Raw genomic sequence first — 9,910 nt, 5'->3', positions numbered from 1 at the left:
ACACATGGGCAGCCACAATTTCACCTTTAAACCTGCACTTTTAACTGAAGAGACAAGGCAAATAGAAATGCCGCTAAAAGAAGTTAACTTTCTAAGAAAACATTGACAAAAACAGAAATTCATTTGACCAACAGAAAAACATGGTATACACAAGAATAATCTATGCTGCTCGCAGATATGCTTCGTGAACACATCCTTTTGTCAGCAAATCATTGGTGTAAAAGCGTTATAAAGTGGAAACAGCAAACCACAAACCTATATTGAAGTCACCAGACTCCTTGAACATGATTCATCCAGGTTCTGCTAACTCTGCAGAATTTCCCCCAGAGGCGAACTGCAGTGCTTAATTTATAAAAAAAAAAAAATGCGAGGGCCCTTGTCAGGAGGCCACTACAGCTTGCACCACCCATTTTCCATGCTCTGTGACAAGGCCCCGCGTCCAAACCACTGCGAGCTGCCATCCCCTGGCCCCACAAGGCTTTCTGGCATGTGCAGCATGCAGTTGGACTCGTAGGTCCTGGCCACACTCAGACAAACTCCCATTCCCTGGGTCTGACTTGTCAAAAAAAGGGAAGGGTGTGTGTGGCTCCCTCCCGGAGCCTTTGCAGCTCCCCTGGGAACACAGTCCCCTAGAGCTGTATTTTTATTAAGGTGGAGGTTGCACAGTACCCATCCCCGAACCTTTGCAGACCTCAGCGACCCCATCCTCGAGGGCCTTTATTTTTATGGCCCCGGAAAACCCATCGACCAGACTTTTATTTTTTTAAGGGGAATGTGGCATTCATCCCCACCTCCCGACTCTCTTAAGGCCCCAGGAACCCATCCCACTGCACCTTTATGGCCTTAGGGAACCCATTCCCTGGAACCAAAACATATAGAGGGCTTAGATTCCCCCCTCTACGAGGCAATGCAGGCCCTTGGGACACAATCCGCCTGGGCCTTCCTTTTTACGGTCGAGCCTGGGTTGCATGCGCTCGCGCATGCGTATCGCAGCGAGACTCTTTTGTATTTAGAAAACGGCTCGGAGCCCTGTCAACTTCACCTCAGTGTTTTTTATTGGTTGGTGGGCTTCACTAATAAAATCTGCTTGCTTTCATTAGTCGAAGGCACACATATGTCATGCCTTTTCCGGTGGTGAAAAGTCGGGTTAGGAGTTTACAACGCGATCAGCTCTATCTTGAGCAAACGCGAGACCCGTTGCATTGTAAATGCTTGTTAATTAATGGGAGTGGGTGCAAAGCCCACCTCCCCGAGCCACTATGGGCCCAGTGGACTCCATCCCCCAGGGCCTTCAGCTTTTTATTAATGGGAGAAGGGCATGCAGCCCCCTCTCTAAGTCAATAGTGGCCCCATGGACCCCATCCTTGGGGCCAAAACATATGTTTTAAGGGGAGGGAACATGCAGCACCCCTCTCTGAGTCTCTTGGGACACAGAGGACCCCATCCCCTGTGGACTTTTTATATCACGGGGAGAAGCCAATAGTAGCCCTAGGGACCCCATACCCCACTGCCAAACCCAGGCCACACAAGGCTTTCTCTCAACTCAGAAAAACTCCCATCTCCCAGGCTGGTTTGTCCAAAAAAGGGGAGGGTGTGTGGCTCCCTCCCTGAGCTTTTGCAGCTCCCCGGAAATGCTGTTCCCTGGGGCTACATTTGTATTAAGGCGAGGTGTGCGGTACACCTCCCTGAACCATTGCAGACCTCGGGGAGCCCATCCCCCTGGGACTTTATTTTTAATTAATGGGGGGCAGGTGAGCAGCCCACCTCCCCAAGCCACTATGGGCCCAGGGGACTCCAACCCCCAGGGCCTTCAGCTTTTAGTAGTCAATAGTGGCCGCAGGGACCCCATCGCCTGGGTCCAAAACATATATTCTAAGTGGAGGGAGCATGCAATACCCCTCTCTGAATCTCTTGGCACACAGAGGACCTCATCCTCTGCTGCTGATTTTTTTCCATCAAGGGGAGAAGCCAATAGTGGCCCTGGGGACCCCATACCCCGGGGGCTTATGCGAGTGTCCCAGTGCCCACCCGGGGTAGCCACACCACACACCACTGAGGACCGCAGGGGGAGTCCCAGGGTCCCTGCAGCTCCACCATTTTCCTTCATGCACCCATGATTGGTGCATCAGGAGACAGCATTGTTCCTCCCCAGAGGGTGCAGCTGTTTTTGCTTCTGCGTTTCTGAGACTCTGAGTTTTCAAAATTCTGCCCCTGCCCAGTGGGAGCATTTTCAAAGCTCCTACAGTGTTGGAGCACACTTGCTTTCACTTGCTTTCAATGCTTCTCCAGGGAGGGCAACCTCTGTGATCTGTGGGTGGGATTCATGAGACACAGTGTGTGAGCTGGCCCTCAGTTATGCGGTCCCAAAGCCTTTGAAGGCTCAGGAAGGGAGACTGCATGCCCCCCAACCCTATACTTACATATCTGCCTCAGGGGATGAGCTCTGTGACAATGTTGGAAATTTGTTTTTGCAATACACAATACCTGTAAATCAACTGTATACATCCAGCAGTTAGGAAAGCGAAAATTAAGCACCTTTTTTGTAATTCTGAAATGTGCTGAAAACAGAGATTTTAATTGAATCGGAACCAATCAAGACACTTATTTGGTGATACACAAATGATAAAATATTGCAGAAATCAGATTTCTACACATTATGATTTGTATGATATATAGTTCTATCAGTAAAACTACATGTGCTGTGCAGATTTAATGGCCAATTCAATATAAAACGTGCAGTCTGTAGATGACAATTTTGCCACCACAAGATGCTTTAGCTACATTAAAAAACCGCCCGCCTCATGTCCATTAAAGGTCGGTGGATCTCAAAAGTATGTTGTTCTAAAAAGTGGGGCGTCGTTCTAAAAAGTTAGGAACCATAGTTTTAGACTATAAACGCAGACATAATTTCCTGAGAAACAGGGTTGCATTTGATAAGCTTCAAACACTGCTGCTGTGTATGATAGGAAAAATGCTTCTGCCTCTTGTTACAGACTTTTTCTATCCTCATCACAGAGAATTCTTTGCAAGTTGGGGGCATTTTACATACAATAAATAGGCAGTATTTTACGCTAAAGGAAACTGCCCTCTATTAATATTGTACGCCATTTTATATCCCTTTTCTGATATTCAGCTGACAGCTTTCCCTGCCTTGTCTACACCGGAGGCTCTGCCCGAGTTGAAGGTGATTCTTTAGAAAAAAATACTGAATACCAAACTTGAGATTTGAGAAACCTTTTTCAAATTTCAAGACAACATTTGTCAAGTTTTCTAAATCAATCTGGTGAGTACACTTTCTCACACAGATCAATATTTTTTTTCTCTACTAAGTCCCTTTCTGCTCTATTGTGTCTTTCTTACATCTTTACATTTTTATCTTCCGTTCAGCAGAGAAAGATCCCCTAATTTTTCCCTCCTACTTTCCATTGCTTCCTTTCCGCCTCTATCCTTCTCCACTTCTCTGCTTCCCTCCCTCCACCTCTTGCCTCCTCCTTTCTTTATTTCTTTTGTTTTTTTTCTTTGTCCTTTGTAATGGTTGCTAATGTGGTACTATCTTTTCACTTATTGTAGCTCTTTTGTTTTGTATTCCTTGCCAGAAGTCTCTGTAATGCCTGCCTGTCTTTAGTTCTTCAGTAGGAAGATCTCACCTCCTCACACCCAGATTGTTTTCTGTTCCCTACTACGGTCCTGCCATACTCTTACTTGACCCTTTTTGGACCAGCAACCATCCAGAGTCTGGGGGTTATTTGCGTTCCTCTTCAGAAGGGGCATGGCCTGGCAGTTTAGGTTACATTTTGAATAGCAGGACCAAATATATTTTGCACATGGCTGGTCCCTGTCTGAGATGGCATGGTGAGCAAATAATGCACTGGATTGTGGAGCAGTGATGAAGACTAATCAATCAATCAACCACTTTTTGTATTTTCCTTACTGTAGTGTCTTAGATGCAACTGGTATGCCCAGACTTGGGTCCTGTGCTCACTCTGTTATAGGACACAATCAGCAGCATACTTACTAGTAACAAGCAGGCCAAAACTGTTTTGCGGTTGCTTGTGTTGCCATTCAGTCAGGACCTGACATGCCCTTCACGCTGAACTGCCCCTGTGGGAGCAGGACCAAGGCTGATTTGCATACAAAGGTTTCTGTCTGCAGCACAGGGTGATTACCGGTGGCTGATATTATTTTAAGCAATACACTGATGAATTTTGTATTTTCGTTATTGCAATGTCATCCAGATGACCATCTTTGAAGTGCATTTGTTAAAACATTACAAATGCATTCAGATATATCTGCTGTAGGATGCACGCTTTTCTGCATTTGTGATGTTTTACAACCCAATTCAAGTGGGTCATTGCAGATGCTCACACATTTGCAGTGGCTATTTGAGCCAAAACAAGCATTGATAAAACCAATATGTCTCACCACGAAGATTTATTTCAGTATGCCACTGTTTGTTAATCTCCTGTTTTATTTTTGCTACTCACTAACAACCATGCTGACTCTCCTTTTCGGGTTGAGACCAAGACAGAAAAATAACTACTAAGGCCCTGAACCATTTGTTGCCCCTTACTTTTTAACTGTTTTCACATTTTTAGATGTCATTTTCTTTAAACCTAACCTTACTTGTTCTTTTTTGTAGGGAATTGCTGGATGTTTTGCATAGTTTTATAAAAAGTGTAATCACCTTACAGACACAGGATTTGATCAAAGGTTTTAATGTTTTACCTTTTTTCACAGTTTTTCTCAACTTCAGTAATCTTCCAAAACGGATTTTCACACAAAATATTTTGGATTCACAAATTGACAACGCTCGCAATTGTTTTTTCTACTACACCAAACTCCTTCACTGTATTTAGGGTAGGAGAGTAAATATATTAAAAGAGCTTTATCAGGATTTACCAGGCCGAGGTATGCAGTGAAGGATAGAAACAGATCCATTAAAATGCGGTACTAAATGCAATTATTTACTACATAGTTAATACTGTGTTGAATATGTGAATGTATAGTCAGCTACCTGTATAGGATTTTTTTCGTCTATGTATAAATCGACTAAACCTATCATACACATAAACCATTGTTATGCAGAAGCTTCACGAGAGCTGCCGACAACGAAGCTGGGCACACTGCAGACATGCATCAAATAAACTGGGAATCATTTTTAGGTCATCCTATTAAAATAAAATGACCACACTGAACAACTGGATCAAAAGGTGTACCTACTTCTCTGTTGCTAATTTTACTTAATTTTACACAGATCATTTAAGTGGGCGGCCAAGAAAAAGTGAGTGTCTCAAAAGTGCAGTTTATCATGTTAATTCCCATAGTAAACTTGGCTCTCTGATAGAGAAAAAATGTCTTACACCAAATTCGGCAAAAAGTTAGAAATTTACAGAAAGTTTTTTTTAAACTTTCTGTAAATTAGCATTTAAGGTGAGACTCAGATTGGGCATGGAGGTTTTAGCAAGTTAGATATGTCTAGATGTTTGGTATCCAGATATGTTGTGATTGGCTAATTTTAAGGGAACTAGTCAATCCTGGTTTCTGGCCACAATAATATGTTGTGGCCAACGATTACAGGGCAAGGTCCCTGTGTTCTAAAAATGAATAAAAATCAATTAAGTGGGATCAGGGTGAGCACACCCTGTCCCCCAGGGGCATGTGGTAGGGTTCCAAGGGTAGTACAGCTTGATTGGCTGGCCAAATCATGGACAACATATTGTAGTACCAATGCAGGACTCTGGGTCATGGTCTCTTTTGAGATGCATTGTAGAGAAAGCCTGTTTTTGAGAGTCACAGAAAGGAACCCATTTAAAGGGTGATAACACATGATTTGTATGCTATATAGTTTTATCAGTAAAACTGTATGTGCTGTGCAGATTTAATGGCCATTTCAATGTAAAATATGCAGTCTGTAAATGACAGTTTGCTTCTTCACAATGCTTCAGCTACATTATACAAATCATCCTGCCTCATGTCCATTTTAGTCACAATATATATGATTTGTTGGTGGTGTTTTACTCGTTTTAGGAATTCTAGTGAGTTCTCAGATGATTTTGTCCTTTGGAAAATGCTGTCACTTTGCTGGGATTTGATGAAACTTGTTTTAGAGAAAAATGTTCTCGCCCATGAATTTCTCATAGGGGTTACGTAAGGTGTTTAACAAGCTAAGTGCTTTTCACTTTTTCAGAACTCTCAGGGTGTGCTAGAGGAACATATATCTGTTTTGTTGTTTTCCTTTAGTCCTTGGTCATAAACTGCCATCTAAAGAGAATGTCCCATAACCAATGACTAATTGAGCCATATTATACTGATATGCTCAAATGGTCCATTAGTATCTTTGCAGACCACAAGCACTGTTTAAGACTGCTAATATTTGATGTGTAAGACAATGTTAACCCCACTGCTACCCGCATCACTTTGGTTTCCATCAGCTATATCTCTCATTTTCTGGATCATATCCCTTCAGTTTCCCTTGCCTCTCCTATTAATCTCGTACATTTATCTTCTAACCTTTCCAATCAAGCTGCCGCTTTAATTTATTTTTGCTTTTCTATTTCCTGCATCTTTCCCAGTTGCCGTTTTAGTTCACTGGTTTCTTTCTCAAACCATTCCTTTCCATTTGTATTTCAATGTTTTGCACCTCTTTCCTTCCACTCTTTCCCGTCAGCTCGCTTCCTTCGTCCCACCTTGCACTGAGTTGCTTCGTCCCTATCCCTTTCCTCTGTTTGACTCCTGTTCACGTGGTCTCTAGTGAACACTATTATGTGCTCTTTTCCGATTTTTTGACAGTTCTTTTCCTCACCCTTTCAGTCCTTCTGTCACTTTCTTTCTCTTTTCATTTCTTTTGTTTTAATTATTACTTCTTTTCTATGTGTGCAGTTCCAAGCCTAGTGCACTTCTTTCTGTCTACTCCACATCTTGCATTTCTTTGTTCCTCAATCCCTCTCTTACACTCTTGGCATTGTATAAATTGCGTTTTGTCCACCACTTTCTATTTGTTACTTTTTGCTACTAGTTATTCCCATCCAAAATCACCCTGCACCATATAGTTTTCTTCCATTCTTTTTCTTGCCCTCACCATGTGATTTTATCTCTTACACATTCTATTTCCTCTTTCTTTTTCACACCCTTTATTCATTTCCTGACCCTCATGTTCCTTTTTCCTTGCCTCCGCACTACATTATTTATCTTTTCTCCTGTCACCATCTTGAGTTCTGGTCTCCCATTCAGCCTCATCAAGTTAAGTTGAAGGGGGTCACAGATGCTACTTTGGCATGTGCAAAGATGGCAATGGTATAAATTTCCAAGGAAACATACAGCACGTGCAGAAGCAGAATATGATTCACTCCCAATGAACAACAGGTACTAGTACTACTGACTCCGTAATTAAGTGCACTAAAAGGTTGAAGACGCAAAGAAGAGGTACTGCATAGGCAGTAGAAGTATAAGCTCACATTAATCCAAATAGGTTCACATGGGCAGAGATAAGGATGTAGCTATCAATGGTACATCAGGGACATAAGACAGAAGATGCTATTCCAAAATGCAGTGTATAGGCCCTAGGTTCATACTGTCCAGAAATAAGTTACCCTTCCACCATTCAGAGTTTACAAAATAAGTACTATTGAACAGGTTACTGAAATCTGTTCATGAGTTCACCCTCGAGAAATGGTCTGTCAGTACTAAATCTGGCAGCTTTGCAGGCATGGCTGCTGCTAAGGCTGTAAATTGGCCCCATACCATTTATGACAAAGGGCCTCATTTAGATCATGGTGGTTACACTGCCAAGCTGCTTCGACGGCGGACCCGAAAAGATCATCAAGCCAACTGTGTTCCACCGACCGTGTTTAGATGTTACAGTTCTGCAAGCGGATTGAATGGCAACAGATTGCTGACAGAGGGAGATCATGGCAGATCACAATGGACTTCATACTATGGCAGGGACTATGGAAGAGAGGTAAGTGACACACACATTGGGGGTCATTACAACATTGGCGGTAAAAGCTGCTTACCGTCGTATGGAAGACCGCCAATACACCGCTGCGGCTGCAGAATTCCGCCACAGCTATTATGACACACATCTCGGAATCCGCCGAAATTCATACACCCACACAAGTCCGCCACACCAAAGGTCAGTGATAAACTGGCAAAAACAAAACCTCCACCGTCACGCCAACAGAAATATGCCCACACTATCACGACCCACGAATCCATGTGGCGGTCTTTTAACCGCGGTATTCCATTGGCAGTACACACCGCCGCGTTCAAAATACACACACAACTCCAAAACACCGCCACATTGGACAATTCAAAATACACACATCTGATACACATACAAACACCACTCCCACACACCCAACACAATATAAAACACACACCCACATCACCCACAAACCCCTACGACCAAAAATTAGAGACGAAGGCGACAGAGAGAGCACAGCAATAGACAACCCCACCACACAGAGGCACACGACACCATCACCCACACAACATCCACGCACAAAACACCCCACACCACTACACATCACCACACTCATCACCACATACACCACCCCACACATCACCTACTCCACCCATTGGCACGCCAAAGACACCCCAGGTTTTCGGAGGAGGAGCTCAGGGTCATGGTGGAGGAAATCGTACGGGTAGAGCCACAGCTATTTGGATCACAGGTGCAGCACACCTCTATAGCTAGGAAGATGTTGCTATGGCGAAGAATCGTGGACAGTGTCAACGCAGTGGGACAGCACCCAAGAAATCGGGAGGACATCAGGAAGAGGTGGAACGACCTATGGGGGAAGGTGCGTTCCGTGGTCTCCAGGCACAACATTGTGGTTCAGCGGACTGGCGGCAGACCCCCACCTCCCCCCCCCACAGCTACCAAAATGGGAGGAGCAGGTCTTGACCATTATGCATCCTGAGGGCCTCGGAGGAGTTGGTGGAGATATGGACACTGGTAAGTCTAATCTTAACTATCATATCCCCCACCCTACCTGCATGCTATCACACACCCACACCCTCACCATCTCCCCTATCACTCCAACTCCTCAATAATGTACTAATAACACAAACCACACATCCCAACACCAAGCCCTGCATGACACAACAAAGCATGGACACCCATCACTAAAGCATGCCCACTGCACATACCCATAACAACCCCTAACCATCATCACACAAGCCCCCACACAGGAATGCTAGCACTGGGGTACATGCTCACCCACCCATTGCACCCCATGACACACACAGATGCAATAATCATGCTTTTATACCCCTGCAGGACCACTACCTAACGTCACCAGACAGGAGGGTCCAGACATCTATACCCCACCCACAGAAGAGGCCCACAGTGATGACAGCAGCTCTGGCCAACTGGATCCAGATGACCAGCCCGGACCATCGTGGGCCTCGGGACAGTCGGTTCCCCTTGCACAGGCACAGCCCAACACTGACCTTCCACCCTCTGGAAACACCAGTACAGCACCCACCCAGCGGGCCCACACCTCTGTCCCCAGGACACGTCAATCAGATGTGTGTCCACCACTACAGGGAACCCAGGATAACCCACCACCCCAACAACAACAGGGACCTGGGGGCAGTGGTAGTGGGCACACGGTCCAGGGGACGGAGGCCCAGGAACACAGGGGAACTGGGAGGGCTGCTGTGCGACAGGGGGCGGACAGGCCAAGGGATCCTACTCTCCATGAGGCCCTCTCCTCCATCATGGGAGCATACCACCACTCCCAGGAGACGATGGCTACGGTCCTGGCCAAGTTTCAGGAGACCCAGCGCCTGCAGGAGGAACAGTATTTGGGGTTCAGGGAGGAACTCAGAACCATCAGCTCCGCCCTGGGCACCATCGTAGGGGTGCTGAAGGACATACAGAACACCATGAGGGACACTGTGGCAC

Source organism: Pleurodeles waltl, chromosome 9 (assembly GCF_031143425.1).
Source record: "Pleurodeles waltl isolate 20211129_DDA chromosome 9, aPleWal1.hap1.20221129, whole genome shotgun sequence".
NCBI classification, from domain to species: Eukaryota; Metazoa; Chordata; class Amphibia; order Caudata; family Salamandridae; genus Pleurodeles; species Pleurodeles waltl.
This window is presented reverse-complemented; position numbering follows the sequence as displayed.